We start from the raw sequence: 21,779 nt of genomic DNA, 5'->3' as shown, positions 1-21,779 counted from the left end.
TTCTTTATTCAACTTTTTGAACAGTGGTACTTAGTAAGTACATATTCAGTAAATGCAAATTATTTACATGCCCCCCTAAATTAAAACATTATGGGTTATTCAGAACAGAACTATGCTTGGAGAAATATTTTCCCATCAGTTCAGACAACTCCTCCATAGTAGCAGGTGGAACTTTTCTTTTTTGAGGACGGCTCCTTTTACCTTTCAATATGGATGGTCTGTTTATGTTTTGATCGAGAGCCTTTTTTTGGGCAGCTGAAGAGAAGAAGTCTATCTTATGGCCAACCTCTGGCTGTATCTTGGGCATATTACCCAGCAAAACCCAGTATGCAGGTTCATCTGTAACAGTCCTTGTGCCACTATTAGTGAATTAGATGTGCGCCTCCAGAGATTTATAATGACGAAATTGGTGCGCCGTGTATGCGCTGACTCCACAGACAAGGTACGAGAATATATAGCGGTGTGGTCTTCAGGGTTTCTACTCCACAGCCGTATTTCATACAGGTCCACATTTCCAATGCATGCTGTTTTTTGCAAGTACCGTCTCTTTGCATCTGGACACAATCTGTCTCTATACCGTCCTTTTTTTTTGAGCTACGTTTCAGAATGGTTCGTAGCAATCTTGTTTTGATTCGTGGCCTGCCAATATGGTGCTGCGCTCCCACAATGCATTGCGGCGTAACGTCAACTCCAAAGCCCTTTGCATGCAGGAGAGTATGCGCATGCGCATTGCCATGGTGATTTTAAAAATAAAGATAAAATGAAAAGTAATTAATAAAAAGTACATATTTAAATATTCCAACAAATGTGCAATGAACGTGCAAAAACTCTGTTTATAAGTTAAGCTGTTTCTTTCTTTCTTTCTTTCTTTTTTTTGAAAAATAACGATGTCTCTGAGGTGCGAATTCCGACAGTGAGAGGAACGGCCGGATACAGGAGACGGGAAGAAACAAGCCAATTATGTTAATTAAGTGGATGGAAGATGTAAAATTCAGTCAACTGAACATATACGAGATTTTAATGCGGATGAATAATTAGCCGGCATGGAGGAAACGGACCTTTATTTGGTGGAGTGGCGACAAGGAGCCAAAAGGCGGGTGGCCGGTCTATGAAGCCTCCATCATCAAGCTAGCAGGTGCCTTTTCTCAAATATAATATTACTTTATTCTCGCTTATTTGGCACGGAAGCGTAGAGCTGCCACCCAGGCAAAAGAAAAATAGAAGTATATCACGTTATAACGTGAAAAGTTTATCGTTCTAACCATTGACTGTAGAAAACATGGACGACGCGACTCCGCCTCCTCCCATTGTGCAAAAATGAAGCCAAAATACCCCGCTTGTGGAGGCTGCCATCTTGCAAATTTGGAGCCAGAGTCTGCGCAGTAGTGACTTGAGGTGGAGCGACTGTGTAACGCTCCCGCCCACACACCCGCTGGACATGACCGCAAACACGCCCCCCTACACTTTTTACGTAGCCCGGCTGCTCGAGTTCTTTTGCTGGTTTACGACTGACGACTCGTTTAATTAAGGTAAATACAACCATGTCACTGTTATAAAAAAAGACACACAGCTTATCATCTTATAGTTCTAAAATCACTCTGTTGTTAATTCGTTTGCTAGATTAGCCGCTAGCATACGCACTGTGTTGGAGGCTTGTTGCTAGCTAGTTAGCGATGCTACACACCTGTTACTCTAATAGTCTTCAACACTTATGTTTTTTTTTATCCATTTTTAGACAGTGATGAGATCATCTGCACAGGCCCAGAGTTACTGTTAATATCAAAAATATAATGCTGTCCTTTGAGATTTTAACATAAGACTGTGAGTGTAATGGATCTAAAACTGTTTAAATCTTCAGAGCCCTCTACAGCCTGGTAACATGGAGACTTTAAAAACATCAGCAGAACGTTTCAGTAGTGTAGTCTAATTTGTTCTTTTCATTTAATAATAGAGTCCACATTATATCAACAGCTACATTCACCCTGGGGAGAAACTAGTGAGGGAGACCATCAGGACCAAGCTGGGTTTCCTGGGTCCAGAGGTTTGGAGAAACTTCTTCCTTTTCTTTCATCACAGATGTCCTGTGCCAGAAGTTCTGTTGACCCACTGAAAGAGGCTTCATTTAAGAAACACCAGGAAGACTGAAGCTCATCGCATTGATCAAGCAGGACTCATGATCTTCACCAGCAGCTCCCTCACAGGGAAATCTTCAGCACTCCTCTGTAGGCCCGATCCAGGAGATGGATAAACCCAGCATTTCATGAACACTGTGATGGAGACCTTTGCTTTGTGTAATGTTATAAATACTCAGATACTCCCCAGAGGCTCCAGACTTTTACATAAAGATATTATATTCAGTCCTGTAGAAAGTTATATATTTAAAAATATATGATCCTCTCTGGTTACTCTGGGATGAATAACTCTGAATCACTTTATGGTAAATAACACACTATGTGCAAAAAACTGTGAAAGAATTCCAGATGACATACAAGTGACGACCTTTGACCTTCATCAGGTTTTATTTAATTGTGCCAGAGAAAATCTCATATGCTCTTCATGCAGCTGAGTACATCAAGTGTTTAAAACAGAAGCTGTGCAGGTCTGAGATCAGCAGCTTTGTGAAACACCAAACTGAGGTCCTGTTAATGCTGATATATAGTGACACAGTTACATGAGTGATTAATCCTTTTGTTTTTTTGTCTTTAACTTTATCAATAAACCTGCAGCTTTCACTACAGCACATGTGGTACTTTAACCTTTGTACTGTTTTCATCAGTTCATTTTGCAGTTAACATGTGAACATGTTGGATGATCTGTCTGCTGTCACTGGGTGGTGCTGAGGTCTGAATCTGAGGGCAGCCCCTGTAATCACAAAGACAACAGAACCATCAAACTCAAATATGAATTTTATCCCTCAAAATTGAAATAAAGCTGATTCTTCTGTCCTCACACACTCAGGATCTGAAGTTCTTCTCTTACATTTTTTCAGTATTACAGTACACTACAGTACTTTAATCCATAGTTCCTGATTAATGAGGAGTTACTGAAGTACAAGCTTTTAAAAAGATGTTACTGTCTTTACAGATGTGGCAAGAGACTGAAAACATGCTGTTGTTTGCACATATTTAATATTCAGCTCTGCACAGGAGCTGAAGCAGGGTGCAGCCTGTTGCTTTTACAGTATAATAATAAAAGTACAGTAACAGTAATTAGTGACTGAGCAGCCCGGGGCGTTTCTCTTGATTTCTTTAGTAAATTCATTCACCTGCACAGATTAGCTGAACGAACCCCGATAGCCGAGTGCTCATCTTAGCTAGCTAGGTCTCAGGAGCTAGCTAAGGACGGTAGTTACGGATTAGCTTACAAACACGATTAACTTACCGAAAAAGTGCAGCGGGGCCTCGGGTCCTTCTGTCAGGTAGTCCAGTTTACTGAAGAACACCTCAGACTGTTAAAACACTCGGTCGTGTTTTCGTAGCGTAAACGCTGGCCCTCCTCTCAGAGCCTACGCCCTATCTGCTATTCCCGAACACAGATACGCAAGTTTCTCCGTGACTGCAGCTGACAGTCAAAGCTGCTATGATGACGTTTCACCCCAATTTAACATCACCGCTGTAGGAATTAGAATCAAACTTATGGGAAAGGAGACCCCTTGGACATCAATCAGCATGATGAGAACTATTGATAACAAAAGAATCTTTGGAAAAAAATTATCTGAGGAGAATAAATTTATTTTAGTCTGACCCCAGTCCCATCCGCTAACATGGAGGAGGCGGGGTTTATGACCTATACTGCAGCCAGACACCAGGGGGCGATAGAGACGTTTTGGCTTCATTTTTGGGGAGCTGTCGCGTCGTCCATGTTTTCTACAGTCAATGGTTCTAACAATATACTATCATTCGTACACGAACGTGATATTTATGTATATTGTAATAACGTGATATTATATTATACAAACATGAAAAGTATAATGTTAGAACAATAAACTTTTCATGTTATAACGTGATATAGCTCTATTTTTCTTTTGCCTGGGTGGCACCTCTACGCTTTTGTAATTTGGTAATCAAAATATGTAACTTAATGAATTATATTGTGACATACTTTAGCCTTTTATTATTCTGCCTTCTCAGAAAGGGAAAAAAATTACAAATAAAACTGTTTACACTTGTTATATACAATAACTATCAAAACCTATTCACATTTAATTTGACTTTCACAGAAATCCCACCTCTCCTTCTGGCTACAGAGCACTTACTTACCAAGGTTAGAAACAAAGCACAGTTACACTTTATTAATATTCACTAATTACAATGTTCCACATTTCCTTGCCTTTTTAAACTTTTTTTTTGGTTGTTTAGCAGTAATGTTTCTGCCTATTTATTTCAGCCCATGAAATCGCATGCAGATCTTCCTGATGTGAAATTTACACAAATCTAAGTAATTTTGTTTGTCATTATCATTAATGTTGTTGCTGTTGTTGTTTTTGTGCAGTTTACAATCATATAAACCTAGCAAACATCAGTCAGCACTGTGCCTAACCTAAACAGATTTTTGCTTTATTGACATATATTATATGTAATTATATATACTTGTAGATTGTACCTAGGGTTGCAGCCACTTGGCCCCACCCCATTGTTGTGACAGCCCTGATTGTACTTATACACTGCATCTGAACAGGGAACAGTCTGCCACATTAATGTATTTTTAAGTGACTTGTTTGTAATACATGAATTTTTCTCTGACAGATGTCAAAGTCTCAACCTCATGCTGCCCTCCCCCATCCTCCTAAAGTAAGTATTCAGTTACAGTTCACACCACATCTTGATGCATTCTCAATCATCCAGGAAAGTAAATCTCCAAAAGTTGAATCTGTTCATCTGGACGTAGCGTTTTGTGGGAGCAACGTTTCGTCACTCATCCAAGTGACTTCTTCAGTCTCAGCTGACTGCAGGTTTCCCCAAACCTTATAAACAGTACATTTGCATAATGACTGAAACCAGCCCACTGAGGGAACAATGGGCTGTGAGGTCAGTTCCTTAATCATAATTGTTGGATTGTGTGTCCACAGGTGTTTGTACTTTGCGTCACAATAAAATGACGGTAAAAGGCTCCGCCCACTTCCTATCCATGTCTCACCATGCAACGACTTTGTGAATGGACTGGAGAAGTGTAGTGGAAGAGTCCTCCGTCAGAAATAAGATATGTGTGTTGACTTTTTATTCTCCCTCAAAAATATTATGCCATAACGCTGCACAGAGCAGCTCTGCTAACAGGTTATGGGCCCAGTGCAGCAGCAAAGAGATCCTGTAACTGCCAAAGGAAGGGCAGCGTTTCCTGAAACCGCAAGTTACCGGCAGGTGTTAAAAGTTTGGCACGAATGAGTGAGTAAGCGTTTTTGTGCATCATGAGCAGACGCACGGCAGAGTCGGGCAGTCGATATTCCCGTTTGCAATTTGATGGAGATGAAAGGAAATATGGAGATATGGGAAAGGAAGTTCCTTGGTCATCTCAGACTACAAGGTTTGAAAGATGTCATCTTAAAGGCTGAGGGTGATGAAGAAGCCGATGGTGAAGATGATGACAAAAATGCAGAAGCATATGCAGAGTTGATACAATTTCTGGATGACAAAAGTTTATCGTTAGTTATGAGAGATGCAGTTGATGACGGACGGAAAGCCCTAAAAATTTTGAGAGGTCATTATGCAGGAGTGGGCAAGCCAAGGATCATAAGTCTGTACACCGAACTCACTTCTCTCACAAATGAAAAGAATGAAAGTGTGACGGACTATATTATCCGAGCAGAAGCAATTATCACAGCGTTAAAAAATGCGGGTGAGTCACTAACTGATGGACTTCTGATCGCAATGATAATGAAAGGTCTACCAGAGACGTTTAAACCCCTGATTGTGCACGTTACACAGAGTGAAGCAAAAATCACATTTTCAGAGTTTAAAGTAAAACTCAGAAGTTATGAAGAAACCGAGAGAATGCGTGCGGCTGTAACTGATGACAACGTAATGAGGACAAAAGTGCAATCAGACCAGGATTCTACTTCATGGCGAGCAGATGACCGAAGATCAAAGAATAATGAGACTGTTTTAAATGTGGACTAAAGGGACACACTGCCAGAACGTGCCGATCCAGAGTATGGTGCAGTTTTTGCCGGAGTAGTACACACAAAGATGCGACCTGTAGAAGGAAGCTAAGACGGGATGAAGCGAGAGGGGTCGTGGAGAAGGACTACGCGTTCAAGACGGGCTCCAAACCCCAGAGGGTCCCGGACGGTGGCCAAGAGATGCTGAATAACCAGCTACTGGTGGATACGGGAGCGACGTCACACATCTTCACGAAGATCGAGAGTTTTAAGACTTTTGATGACACATTTCGACCCGAGGCGCATTGTGTAGAGTTGGCTGACGGAAGGCGGAGCAGAGGAGCTGCAAAGCGGCGAGGAGATGCTGAGATAAGTATGATCGACAGTAAAGGACGCAGCCACAAGGTAACACTGAAACAAGCACTCTACATTCCATCGTTTCCACAGGACATTTTGTCAGTAAAAGCAGCTACTAGTAACGGAGCCACTGTGGTTTTCAAACACGGGGACAGTTTTCTTAAACATGTTGATGGAACAAAATTCCCTATATATGAACACGAGAGACTGTTCTTTATAAACACTGTGCAAGAGTTTGAAGAGAAATGTAATGGATGTTTTGATATGCAAACGTGGCATGAAATTCTAGGACACTGTAATTATGAGGATGTTCAAAATCTGCAAAATGTCGTTGATGGAATGGAAATTAAGGGTAAAATCAACAAAAATATGCAATGTGAAGCCTGTATACAAGGGAAGTTTACTCAAACTAGGAACCGAGAACCGGATGAAAAGGCCAGGGCAGCATTAGAGTTGGTACATACGGATTTAGCTGGTCCGATTCGCCAAACTCTAAAGAAGGGTTTAAGTTTGTTTTGTCGTTTGTTGATGATTATTCAGGTGCAACATTTGTATATAATCTGAAACACAAAAGTGATACAACTCAAGCAACTGAAAGATTTATTGCAGATGTGGCGTCATATGGGAAAATCAAGTGCATTCGTTCTGATAATGGAACTGAATTTACAAGCAGACAGTTCAGAGATTTATTAAGTAGACACGGCATTAGGCAGGAAACTTCGGCGCCATATTCGCCTCATCAAAACGGAACAGCAGAGAGGAACTGGCGTACACTTTTTGACATGGCGAGATGCATGTTAGTTGAGAGCGAATTGCCAAAGTCTTTATGGCCATATGCAGTACAAACCGCGGGAGTGATTAGGAACCGATGTTTTAACAAACGCACAGGTCAGACAGCGTATAAGATGTTAACTGGAAAAAGACCTGATCTTTCTAGAATGAAAAAATTCGGATCATTGTGCTATGCTTATAAACAAAATAGGGGAAAGCTGGATCCAAGATGCGACAAAGGTGTTTTCTTGGGATATGACAAAAATAGTCCAGCATATTTGATCTATTTCCCAAAAACCGGGAAGGTTGAAAAGCACAGATTGATAAAAATACTAAATCCCGCGACAATGGATCAACAAACACAGAGTGATCAGATGTATGAAGATGAGGTTTATGAATCCAGAAAAGATGGTGAACCCAAACAGACGAAGGATGAGGACATTCCAGATGGTAGTGAAAGCAGGCAAACTGAGTCCGAGGTTAAAACTGAGGATAAAGTAGATGCTGGAGCTACACGTTATCCATCCAGAATCAGAAAGAGACCTGATTATTTGAGTGATTATATCATGGATGTGAAAGAGTGTGAAAATGAACAGATGCAAACCGGTGTTGATTATTGCTACAGATTGTTGTGTGAAATACCCACATCATTTAGCGAAGCTATTGTGTCAAGTGAGTCAAAAGAATGGGAAAAAGCGATGAATGAAGAAATTCAATCCCTTAAGGAGAATGACACATTTACTTTAACCACTTTACCAGAGGGTAAGAAAGCAGTGGGGGGTAAATGGGTTTATGCCGTTAAAAAGAACTCAGACGGATCTGACAGATATAAAGCTCGATTTGTGGCTAAAGGTTTTAGTCAAACAAAAGGAGATATCGTGAAGCGGTAGGATGTCTTATTTATCTGAGCTATTGTACGCGACCTGATTTAAGCTATGTTGTCAGCAAACTGTCACAACACTTCAATGCGCCAACTGTTGATGATTGGACAGCAGTGAAACATGTTCTGAGGTATCTAAAAGGTAGTCGAGGAAAAGAACTGTGTTTTAGGAAATGTTCAAGTGGAAAACTAGGTCTACAAGCATACAGTGATGCAGACTGGGCATCCGATGTTTCTGATAGACGCAGTATGACAGGTTATTGTGTAAGCCTAAATGAAAATGGTCCTTTGATATCATGGAAAACCAAAAAGCAGACAACTACAGCACTATCAACTTGTGAAGCCGAATACATGGCATTAGCAGCAACAATTCAGGAGTGTATGTATTTGACTTATTTGATTCAAGATCTTGATGAGTTTGAGTATGAAATACCTATGATATTGGAGGACAATCAGGGAACAATCGCTTTGTCAAAAAATCCAGTGAACAGACAAAGATGTAAACACATTGATGTGAAATATCATTTTATAAGGTCAGCTGTACATGAAAGGAAAGTGCTCATTGATTACTGTCCAACTGAGTCAATGGTAGCAGATATGATGACGAAACCAGTTTCAAAGTCTAAGTTAGACAAATTCTCTGTATTTGTGTTTGGAATGTAAGATGTTTTTTTCGAGGACTGTTTTTCCCAACCTGTGTACAAGTGGGGGTGTTGGATTGTGTGTCCACAGGTGTTTGTACTTTGCGTCACAATAAAATGACGGTAAAAGGCTCCGCCCACTTCCTATCCATGTCTCACCATGCTACGACTTTGTGAATGGACTGGAGAAGTGTAGTGGAAGAGTCCTCCGTCAGAAATAAGATATGTGTGTTGACTTTTTATTCTCCCTCAAAAATATTATGCCATAACGCTGCACAGAGCAGCTCTGCTAACAATAATTATGCAAATTCCCATGACCATTGATCAACAATCACTGACCAAAACCCACTGATCAAAGAACATGAGTACCATTCACAGAGAGTTGGGGAATGGCTGCAATCACAGCATTGTAAGATGGCGAAAGATGTACCCTTAGGCCCCCTCCTCGATTCAGAGATGGTCTTTCCCTTTTCACTTAAATGGCCTCCTTGACTCCGCGCTCAAACCAGCGTTCCTCCCTGTCCAGGATGTGTACATCCTCATCGTTGAAAGAGTGTCCACTGGCCTGTAGGTGTAAATAGACTGCAGAGTCCTGGCCTGATGAGGTTGCTCTCCTGTGTTGTGCCATCCGCTTCGCTAGAGGTTGTTTGGTTTCCCCGATGTATAAATCCTGGCAATCCTCCTGGCACTTAACAGCGTACACTATGTTACTCTGTTTGTGTCGGGGGACCCGATCCTTGGGGTGGACCAGTTTTTGGCACAGCGTATTTTGGGGTTTAAAAGCCACAGAGACCCGGTGTTTAGAAAAAATGCGTCTCAACTGCTCCGATACTCCTGACACATATGGGATCACTACAGGTTTTCGCCTGGGCAGCGGTTGTCCTTCTCTCCTGGATCTTCTCTTCTCTCCGCCATCTTACAATGCTGTGATTGCAGCCATTCCCCAACTCTCTGTGAATGGTACTCATGGCCATTGATCAGTGTTCTTTGATCAGTGGGTTTTGGTCAGTGATTGTTGATCAATGGTCATGGGAATTTGCATAATTATGATTAAGGAACTGACCTCACAGCCCATTGTTCCTTCAGTGGGCTGGTTTCAGTCATTCTGCAAATGTACTGTTTATAAGGTTTGGGGAAACCTGCAGTCAGCTGAGACTGAAGAAGTCACTTGGATGAGTGACGAAATGTTTCTCCCACAAAACGCTACGTCCAGATGAACAGATTCAACTTTTGGAGAGTTCACACCACAGTTACCTGTACATGCAGTATTATACTGTAAATTTAAATCTATGCATTTAGCATCCGACTAGAAGAGTCACAGTTACTGCCTTTTTTTTATCTTTCTTTTTTTTGTTACAAATACCTGTACTATTACTAACACATTTACTGTTTTACTTTTAGCCTGTGGATACAAATGCAGATGTCCTTAATGTAAGTTGTGCATTTTTATTACATCATATTATTTTTATTATTATTTATTTATTTTATTTTACATTCAAATATCTCAAGCTTCTTAGTTAAATAAGCTTGATTGCTAGTAGATAAAGAATAGTTCACCTATAATTGATATTCCCGATTAATTTCTCACCTCTGATTGAATGCCTTTGTTTGTTGGCCTTTCTTGACCATAACAAGACATTTTTGCAGTATATATATGGTGAATTTATATGCATAGATACAGTTGTAGTGCTTGACACATGCACAGAGCAGTAGATGGACTAGGAGGGAAATAATTACAATCATGATGTTGATTGCTGATGTCAGTATATATATTTTAGAGGAATGTTTTGTTTTTCACCCAAAATGAACTATATTGCTTCAGAAGAGGTTTATTACCCTACCAGATTCTTATATATTGTTCTGTTTTTTGTTTGTTTGTTTGTTTTTGTTGTTTTCAGGTTCAGGTTTTGAGCACAGCAATTTAAAAGGTAAACAGCTTTGAAAGTCAGTTCAAATGGTTAGCTAATAGTATTTTAAAAAGCCTACTTCTCTGTCACCAGTTTCTTTACCAAAAAGTACCCATAAAAGTAGCTCTCCATAGCATATCATTGTAGTTCAAATGTTTAGTTGAACAAATATCAGATTTTTGGAAATCTAAAACTAGTCAGACACTCAAATGTTCATGCTTTTTATAGGAGGACAGAGCAAAACGGACATCGGCACAGAGCGAAGAACTGCCCTTGATAAGGACACTATGACAGCCATATATAGTAAGTGAAGACTTTCTGTGTATCTAAAATTGCATACTGCACAAGCAACTTACTTTGCAACCATTACAGCGCTATACAAATACAGGCCATTTACCATTAAAAAAAATTGTACATATAGGTGATGATGCATTGTAGTGGTTGATCTCAGACAAAGAAGGTCAGCTTTATGAATGCTGGAGGGTAAGGAGAGATGACCAAAAGGGGTGTTAGTATTACTGTAATTTGAACTGGATAGACTTTCCATCGAGGGAAAGAAAAGAGGTAAAATTATGCGTAAAATATATCTGTATTAATATCTGTATCTATATAAACAGAAATATCTGTTTGCTAAATGAAGCCAGCTAACATAAATCATATTTTTATTTTAACTCTGATAAAAGTAATAGAACTGTGACTTTTGTTTGTTACAGTGGCGGTAAGGAAGAGGTTTCCCAATGTGTCCAGAGGGGCTTTGGGGATTGCAGTGAATTCAAAGCTGGGGGAACTGAGACTGCTGGAAAAGACAAAAAAATTTAATTTTAAGTATGCTGATTTATGTTTATACAAAGAAACACACACACACACACACACACATATATATATATATATATATATATATATATATATATATATATATATATATAAATGCTACGGCAAGGGGAGCCAGGGCGCCAGGTCAGGGGAGATATCATCACCCCACCGAGATTGGGTACCAAGCCCCAAGTGCAATAGGAGAAGGATCGTTGAGTGCGAGAGGAACTGACCTGAAAGATAGGATCATGGCCAAGCTTGAAACCTAGATCCCCGTGGCAGTTACCAAGATTACGTGAAGTACCCTCAGAAGGTCTGCTAGATGATGTTAATGCAGCACTACGGATGATACCTACAGCCACGATTACCGAGACTAACAAGCTGATCTACAATACGGCAGCAATGATCAGTGAGATGCTTGGCTACAAGTTGAACAGCCACAAGGGGCAGTACCCTCCATGGAGAAGGAGGCTAGAGGCTAAAATCAAGGTAGCACGGAGGGAGGTCAGCAGAAAGTTGCAGAAGAGTTGCAGAAAGGCACAATGAAGAAGGTGCTTAAGAAGTACAGCAAGCTGTCCATACCTGAGGCCTTGGAAACTGCCAAGCAACGACTCACAGCCTTGGCCAACCGCTTGAAGAGGTACACCAGAGAGATGGTAAATGGTAAATGGACTGGTTCTTATATAGCGCTTTTCTACTCTTCTGAGCACTCAAAGCGCTTTACACAACTTGTGCATTCACCCATTCACACAAACACATTTGTCTAAGTGCTTCTTTTAGCTAACATTCACACACATTCATACTCCGATGGATGCATCGGAGAGCAATTTGGGGTTAGTATCTTGCCCAAGGATATTTGGCATGCAGACTAGGGGAAGCCAGGAATCGAACCACCAACCTTCCGATCAGTAGGTGACCTGCTCTACCACCTGAGCTACAGAGATAGAAGGCAGGAGAATAAACCAGCTGTTCTCCACAGAACCAGCAAAGGTGGACTCTCAGTGGCAAGGGAACAATGAGAGAACAGCACCACCAAGGCTGGAGACGGAGCAATACTGGAAGAGCATATGGGAGAAGGACGCAACCCATAACAGCAATGCTCAGTGGCTAGTGGATCTGAGGGCAGACCATAGCAACCTCCCTGAACAGGGTCCAGTAACAATCACAGTGGCAGACATCCAAGCAAGGGTCTCTAGTATGAAGAGTTGGACACCACCAGGCCCTGATATGGTTCACCCTTACTGGCTGAAGAAGCTGACTGCACTCCACGAGCGTCTGGCAGCACAAATGAACCAGCTACTAGTTGATGAGAGACACCTGGAATGGCTAACCGAAGGTCGGACGGTCCTGATCCCCAAGGACCCCAAGAAGGGACCGGTCCCATCCAACTACCGACCAATAACCTGCCTCAGTACTACATGGAAGCTCCTGTCAGGCATCATATCGGCTAAGATGAACAGGCACATGGGTCAATACATGAGCGGGGCACAGAAAGGGATTGGCAAGAATACCAGAGGCGCAAAACACCAGCTACTGGTAGACAGAACAGTCAGCCGAGACTGCAAGACCAGACTGACCAACCTGTGCACTGCCTGGATTGATTACAAGAAGGCCTATGACTCAATGCCGCACAGCTGGATACTGGAATGCCTAGAACTGTACAAGATCAACAGGACCCTAAGAGCCTTCATCAGGAACTCAATGGGGATGTGGCGTACAACACTAGAGGCGAACTCCAAGCCCATAGCACAAGTCACCATCAAGTGCGGGATCTACCAAGGAGATGCTCTGTCCCCACTGCTGTTCTGCATAGGCCTGAACCCCCTCAGTGAGATCATTAACAAGACTGGCTACGGATACCGACTACAGAACGGAGCAGTTGTCAGCCACCTCCTGTACATGGATGACATCAAGCTGTATGCCAAGACTGAACGAGACATCAATTCACTGATCCACAATACCAGGATATACAGCAATGACATCAGGATGTCATTCGGGCTGGAGAAGTGTAGTCGGATGATAACAAAGAGAGGAAAGGTAGTCAGAACTGAGGGGATCGAGCTACCAGAAGGCAACATTGCAGACATAGAGGACAGTTACAAGTACCTGGGGATCCCGCCGGCAAATGGGAACCATGAAGAGGCAGCTAGGAAAGCTGCAACCACCATGTACCTGCAGAGGGTCAGGCAAGTCCTGAGGAGTCAGCTGAATGATAAGAACAAGATCCGGGCTATCAACACCTACGCCCTGCCCGTGATCATGTACCCAGCTGGTATAATAAGTTGGCCAAAGGAGGAGATAGAAGCCACTGACATAAAGACAAGAAAGCTCCTTACCATGCATGGAGGGTTTCACCCCAAGTCCAGCACCCTGAGGCTGTACGCTAAGCGGAAGGAAGGGGCCGGGACTGGTGAGTGTCAGCACCACAGTCCAGGATGAGACAACGAACATCCAAGAATACATTGGGAAGATGGCTCCAACTGACCGAGTGCTCAGTGAATACCTCAGGCAGGAGAAACCCAAGAAAGAGGAGGGAGACGAGGAACCATCATGGAAGGACATGTCATGTTTCAGCTGTGTAAAGGCAGGAGAAGGACCCAAACGCAAAACTCACCGAGACAAACGTGAACTCAAAACACTGCTTTATTGCAGGCTAGTACGAAAAAATATAACAAACCTAAACTGGGACATGGATAACTAGAGACACACAGGGAAACACAGCCATGAGGGAGAACACGACACAGAACTGAGGGAGACGCAGACCTAAATACACAGAGGGTTAACGAGGGAAGTGGGAGCACACGAGGAACACAGGTGACACTGATAATCATAACAAGACAAGGCAGGAGAAAACGCAACACTGACGGGAGACTGTCAAAGTAAAACAGGAAGTACAGAGGTTCAGACAGGAGGAGAGAGAGCACGGGGAGAGCACAGACATAACGGGCTGGGGAAAACATGGAATAAAACACAAGGAGGGGAGACGAGGGCTCACAGATACACAGAGGGGCACACAGGGGGTAAAAGTCACAAGGGGAAATCAAATAAGAAACAACTTAACAGAGCAACCCAGGAACCATGGCCTAAATAAAGAAATACAAAAATACACGAGAACCAAGAATGCTGGGCCAACATGGCCCAGGAGCATGACAGGACAGGCCCCTGCACGGTATGTACCACCGGCAGATAGAGGAGGTGGCTGATATCCAGAAATCCTACCAGTGGCTGGACAAAGCTGGACTGAAAGACAGCACAGAGGCACTAATCATGGCAGCACAAGAACAAGCTCTGAGTACAAGATCCATAGAGGCTGGGGTCTATCACACCAGGCAAGACCCCAGGTGCAGGCTGTGTAAAGATGCCCCTGAGACAATCCAGCACATAACAGCAGGGTGCAAGATGCTAGCAGGCAGGGCATACATGGAACGCCATAACCAAGTGGCCGGCATAGTATACAGAACCATCTATGCCGAATATGGCCTGGAAGTTCCGAGGTCAAAATGGGAGACGCCCCCAAGGGTGGTGGAGAATGACCGAGCTAAGATCCTGTGGGACTTCCAGATACAGACGGACAAAATGATGGTGGCTAACCAACCGGACATAGTGGTGGTAGACAAACAGAAGAAGACGGCCATAGTGATCGATGTAGCGGTTCCGAATGACAGCAATATCAGGAAGAAGGAACACGAGAAGCTGCAGAAATACCAAGGGCTCAGAGAAGAGCTCGAGAGGATGTGGAGGGTGAAGGTAACGGTGGTCCCGTGTGTAATCGGAGCACTAGGTGCGGTGACTCCCAAGCTAGGCGAGTGGCTCCAGCAGATCCCGGAACAACATCGGAGATCTCTGTCCAGAAGAGCGCAGTCCTGGGAACAGCTAAGATACTGCATGGGACCCTCAAGCTCCCAGGCCTCTGGTAGAGGACCCGAGCTTGAAGGATAAACCGCCCGCAGGGGCGTGCTGGGTGTTTTTTTTTTATATGTATATACACACACATACAGGGAGTGCAGAATTATTAGGCAAGTTGTATTTTTGAGGAATAATTTTATTATTGAACAACAACCATGTTCTCAATGAACCCAAAAACTCATTAATATCAAAGCTGAATGTTTTTGGAAGTAGTTTTTAGTTTGTTTTTAGTTTGAGCTATTTTAGGGGATATCTGTGTGTGCAGGTGACTATTACTGTGCATAATTATTAGGCAACTTAACAAAAACAAATATATACCCATTTCAATTATTTATTTTACCAGTGAAACCAATATAACATCTCCACATTCACAAATATACATTTCTGACATTCAAAACAAAACAAAAACAAATCAGCGACCAATATAGCCACCTTTCTTTGCAAGGACACTCAAAAGCCTGCCATCCATGGATTCTGTCAGTGTTTTGATCTGTTCACCATCAACATTGCGTGCAGCAGCAACCACAGCCTCCCAGACACTGTTCAGAGAGGTGTACTGTTTTCCCTCCTTGTAAATCTCACATTTGATGATGGACCACAGGTTCTCAATGGGGTTCAGATCAGGTGAACAAGGAGGCCATGTCATTAGTTTTTCTTCTTTTATACCCTTTCTTGCCAGCCACGCTGTGGAGTACTTGGACGCGTGTGATGGAGCATTGTCCTGCATGAAAATCATGTTTTTCTTGAAGGATGCAGACTTCTTCCTGTACCACTGCTTGAAGAAGGTGTCTTCCAGAAACTGGCAGTAGGACTGGGAGTTGAGCTTGACTCCATCCTCAACCCGAAAAGGCCCCACAAGCTCATCTTTGATGATACCAGCCCAAACCAGTACTCCACCTCCACCTTGCTGGCGTCTGAGTCGGACTGGAGCTCTCTGCCCTTTACCAATCCAGCCACGGGCCCATCCATCTGGCCCATCAAGACTCACTCTCATTTCATCAGTCCATAAAACCTTAGAAAAATCAGTCTTGAGATATTTCTTGGCCCAGTCTTGACGTTTCAGCTTGTGTGTCTTGTTCAGTGGTGGTCGTCTTTCAGCCTTTCTTACCTTGGCCATGTCTCTGAGTATTGCACACCTTGTGCTTTTGGGCACTCCAGTGATGTTGCAGCTCTGAAATATGGCCAAACTGGTGGCAAGTGGCATCTTGGCAGCTGCACGCTTGACTTTTCTCAGTTCATGGGCAGTTATTTTGCGCCTTGGTTTTCCACACGCTTCTTGCGACCCTGTTGACTATTTTGAATGAAACGCTTGATTGTTCGATGATCACGCTTCAGAAGCTTTGCAATTTTAAGACTGCTGCATCCCTCTGCAAGATATCTCACTATTTTTGACTTTTCTGAGCCTGTCAAGTCCTTCTTTTGACCCATTTGCCAAAGGAAAGGAAGTTGCCTAATAATTATGCACACCTGATATAGGGTGTTGATGTCATTAGACCACACCCCTTCTCTTTACAGAGATGCACATCACCTAATATGCTTAATTGGTAGTAGGCTTTCGAGCCTATACAGCTTGGAGTAAGACAACATGCATGAAGAGGATGATGTGGACAAAATACTCATTTGCCTAATAATTCTGCACTCCCTGTATAAATATATACATATGTGTGTGTGTGTGTGTGTTTCTTTTAGAATGTTTAAGTATGTAATGAGAATAAAATTATAAAATGTATGTTCCTTGATTGATTGATATGCTATATGTATGTTTTAGACATCAAATAAAGATTTCTTTCAGCTGTTACATGCGTTTTCTTAGAAATATATGAAGGGTTAAATATATATATATTTTTGAATGATTTTAAATCATTTTGAAACATATTTCAAAATATATTTCAAAATATAAAAAAATGGCCAAAAAATATATGCGTTAAAATATATTTAAAAATATATTATAAATATATTTTGAAATGTATTTCAATTTTTTTTAATTTTTTCTCTCGGAGGAGGCGGGCGCACTTTTTCTCCTCTCCCTTATCTTCCCTGCTTATGTCCTTGTCTAGTCTCGTGTTTTTCTTTGTATTTTCCCTGGAACATTCTCTCACAGTCTGTTCTCTAAAACCTAAAAGAGGAATTATGGATTGGATCAACTGGTCCCTAAATGCAATTGACACCCCTTTCTCAACAAGAAGTTTGGGCTTGGGTGAGCCTGAGTGGTGAAGATATCTACCTATTCGGAACCATAGTAACAGGGTTCTGGCTGATCGGAGCTGGCTTGGCCCTGACTTATCGAAGAATTAAGAAAGCGGAACCAGCTGTTCAAACCCCCACAAGGCTGCCCGCTGGGATTGGAACGATGGGAGAGGCGTGAGTTTCTCAAAATGGGCTCATTGAGTCAGCACGGATAAGATCTTGGAGAGGCTACGGCTGCTGTGAATACTCAGAATAAGATCTCTGACTGCAGACTGGATACATCTTGGAAGGGCTAGCCTGGAATAACATCTCTGGGCACAAAATTGGATGACATCTCGGGGAGGCACACTGCCGTGAGTTCTCAGACATTGGCTCCTTGAGCACAAGAAGTGACAACATCACAGAACGCAAGTATGGCGAAGCTCGCAGCTCTCCAATGGGAGATTGAGAGACCAATGTTGGACTGTAGAACTGCTTTGAAATTCATATGAGCTGTTCGCACTAAAGTAAAAAAATAACATCACTTATGCGGATACCCCTTTGGCGCCAGCTGCAAGGCCGGAGCTGAACAAAACACCCTGATAACGACTGTGTTTAGTCTGTTCCTTCCCATTCCATGCAAGGCCACCTGGGTTGGCTGGAAGACTGTTTACTTAGCCTGGCAGGGCGAAGGACACTTTCTCAGCTGAACTCTGGACACATACACACATACATATACTGATACTGATAAGCACTCACCGACGCATCACCCTCCCTACCCGGATCCAACGCCACCTCCAACGCTACCTCCCTCTGATGTGGACATCGGGTCAGTTGGGCGCAGTCGAAAGATTGCAGCGGTCCCAGATCATATGTACACACTGGAACTCTTTCCCATGTTGCTTGTCTGTGTTTATTGTGCTATGGTGTGTTGATATCTGTGCATTCCTGTATTATCCTTTTGTGTTACACATTTCGATGTTTTTTTCCTCGCTACCTAGCCTGACCTGTCTCCCCAATGTGATGTTTGTGTATTGTATGTACGGTCGGCAAGGTCTGTCATCTCGGTTGCGGGCAAAAGACCTGCAACTGACAAATAAAGGCTATCTCTCATCTCTCTCTCTCACACATATTAATGACTAACCTCGTATTGTGGATGGATTATCTCAGCTGTTCTCCTGACTGAAGTTTGGTCCGTTTACAGCATCCTGCCATGCGATTGCATTTGTCTCTAACTATCAGGAATCTTCACGTTAACTTTTATCGAGTGGAAAAGTGTTAGCGTTCATCCTTCAGCTTCACTGTTTATGTTATGCTAACATAGCTGTGTCGCTAGCGATCACATAGCACATCATTATATACAAGCTAGCCCAACTTCAGTAACCCTACAAACGTCACTGCTGTTTAGTTTCCTGTCTTCATTTATGTTGGAAGTGATAGCAGAGCTGTACGTTTGAATTTTTTCAGAAATCTCTCAGTCAGAACATGCTATATCATGCTTAGGTAACTAGCAAAACTAGCGAGCTAACTTCCGCTAACTTCCTGCTAACTTCTAACTCCGTTAAATGTAATAAATTCTGTTTTCATGGATGCCTGGATGTTAAACTTCATAGTTACACCTGGTAAAGCAGCAATGCTGATCGTTTTATTAAAGATGAAAGAATTTAGACAGTTTTTAACGCTCAGTGATGCTGCAGTGTTCGTTTGAATTTGGGACCTGAACCGGACGGAGTTTAGGACCCAGATTACTCCCAGATTTACGAGCACCTTAGTCCAACAAATACGGCAATAACGACTGTCACTACCCGATCCGTACCGGAAACCCGATCGGTACCCCGCATGAGCGAAAGGTGTCTACTTCCGGTCGAAGCGTTTTACGATAGTTAAGGTCAGAGTATCTGTTAAGATGTTAAGAATAATAAGTGTCTCTTAAAATGTTTCCGATAATGAAAAATTTAATATAATGTAGACAAAAACAAAAAAATAAAAAGATAGTTATGAATTAGGACTCCCCGATCCTTACTGCGCATGTGCAAAGTCGGACCATACAAATCGGGTCTACCCGATCCGTACAGCGCATGTGCAGGGGTTTTCTTCTTCTTCTGTTCGTTTAATGGCAGTTTACTCCCCAGTGTTCGAGGATACCGCCCCCTGCTGACCGAGTGAACGCACCCTATTGTAAACTGAATTAGCGTCATTTCAAACGTGTGTTAAATTTGATTTAGTGATAGTCGAGTGTGTTTATGCTTGCCTGTGTGGAGAGGATTGATTGGAATAGTGATGATGATGTCCGCTATCACTGTCAATTGTCAATAAACACTTAATCTGGCTGATGAATCTTCACATGACACATTACAAAGTCTGTATTATTAACTCTGTAATTTGGCACCATTCTTCTTATTTTACAGCGCTGTTGTTCAATCGGGGAACGCTTTCTGTTGAGGAGAAAAGCAGGAATTTGTTTGTATATGGATTATCCATTGTTTAAATGTCCCGGTAGTCGAAAAGGAGGCACAGCTGTTGAGAAATGCTAGGAGCTAACTGGGCGCTAACCGTATCATTCAAATATATTGAATGTCGCAATGTTGGCAAAGAGAGGAAGTGACGTAACATTTGCGCATGCGGGGTACCGATCGGGTTTCCGGTACGGATCGGGTAGTGACAACGACGGCCCGCTTGCATGTTCAACACAATGACTGTATAAAAGATGCGACAGCTCCCCAAAAATGAAGCCAAAACGTCTCTATCGCCCCCTGGTGTCTGGCTGCAGTATAGGTCATAAACCCCGCCTCCTCCATGTTAGCGGATGGGACTGGGGTCAGACTAAAATAAATTTATTCTCCTCAGATAATTTTTTTCCAAAGATTCTTTCTTTTGTTATCAATAGTTCTCATCATGCTGATTGATGTCCAAGGGGTCTCCTTTCCCATAAGTTTGATTCTAATTCCTACAGCGGTGATGTTAAATTGGGGTGAAACGTCATCATAGCAGCTTTGACTGGCAGCTGCAGTCACGGAGAAACTTGCGTATCTCTGTTCGGGAATAGCAGATAGAGCGTAGACTCTGAGAGGAGGGCCAGCGTTTACGCTACGAAAACACAACCGAGTGTTTTAACAGTCTGAGGTGTTCTTCAGTAAACTGGACTACCTGACAGAAGGACCCGAGGCCCTGCTGCACTTTTTCGGTGTGTTTCCGAGTATTTATAACATTACACAAACCAAAGGTCTCCATCACAGTGTTCATGAAATGCTGGGTTTATCCATCTTCTGGGGCAGGCCTACGGAGGAGTGCTGAAGATTTCCCTGTGAGGGAGCTGCTGTTGAAGATCATGAGTCCTGCTTGATCAATGCGATGAGCTTCAGTCTTCCTGGTGTTTCTTAAATGAAGTCTCTCTCAGTCGGTAAACAGAACTTCTGGCACAGGACAGCTGTGATGAAAGAAAGGGAAGAAGTTTCTCCAAACCTCTGGACCCAGGAAACCCAGCTTGGTCCTGATGGTCTCCCTCACTAGTTTCTCTCCAGGGTGAATGTAGCTGTTGATATAATGTGGACTCTATTATTAAATGAAAAGAACAAATTAGACTACACTACTGAAACGTTCTGCTGATGTTTTTAAAGTTTCCATGTTACCAGGCTGTAGAGGGCTCTGAAGATTTAAACAGTTTTAGATCCATTACACTCACAGTCTTAAATGTTAAAATCTCAAAGGACAGCATTATATTTTTGATATTAACAGTAACTCTGGGCCTCTGTAGAGTGTGCAGCTGATCTCATCGCTGTCTAAAAATGGATAACAAACATAAGAAGTGCTGAATCCTTCAATAACACAGACTTAGAGTAACAGGTGTGTAGCATCGCTAACTAGCTAACAACAAGCCTCCAACACAGTGCGTATGCTAGCGGCTAATCTAGCTAACGAATTAACAACAGAGTGATTTTAGAACTATAAGATGATAAGCTGTGTGTCTTTTTTTATAACAGTGACATGGTTGTATTTACCTTAATTAAACGAGTCGTCAGTCGCGGTAAACCAGCAAAAAACTCGAGCGGCCGGGCTACGTAAAAAGTGTAGGGGGGCGTGTTTGCGGTCATGTCCAGCGGGTGTGTGGGCGGGAGCGTTACACAGTCGCTCCACCTCAAGTCACTACTGCGCAGACTCTGGCTCCAAATTTGCAAGATGGCAGCCTCCACAAGCGGGGTATTTTGGCTTCATTTTTGCACAATGGGAGGAGGCGGGGTCGCATC

General features: G+C 42.6%; 1 protein-coding gene and 1 long non-coding RNA gene across 2 annotated transcripts in view; one reads left to right on the top strand and one right to left on the bottom strand.

Annotated features, from left to right (window-relative positions):
* Nucleotides 1-21,779, bottom strand: part of prr12b (proline rich 12b) — an 84,579-nt gene that overhangs the window by 60,449 nt on the left and 2,351 nt on the right.
* On the top strand, nt 1,015-4,477 carry LOC120439936. The gene is made up of 3 exons (XR_005612854.1): nt 1,015-1,135; nt 4,220-4,263; nt 4,387-4,477. It is a non-coding gene; the product is annotated as an uncharacterized LOC120439936 (long non-coding RNA).

The sequence above is a fragment of the Oreochromis aureus genome, linkage group 4 (assembly GCF_013358895.1).
Source record: "Oreochromis aureus strain Israel breed Guangdong linkage group 4, ZZ_aureus, whole genome shotgun sequence".
Taxonomy (NCBI): Eukaryota; Metazoa; Chordata; class Actinopteri; order Cichliformes; family Cichlidae; genus Oreochromis; species Oreochromis aureus.
The sequence above is the reverse complement of the archived record's forward strand: the minus strand, read 5'-3'. Positions and strand labels throughout refer to the sequence as shown.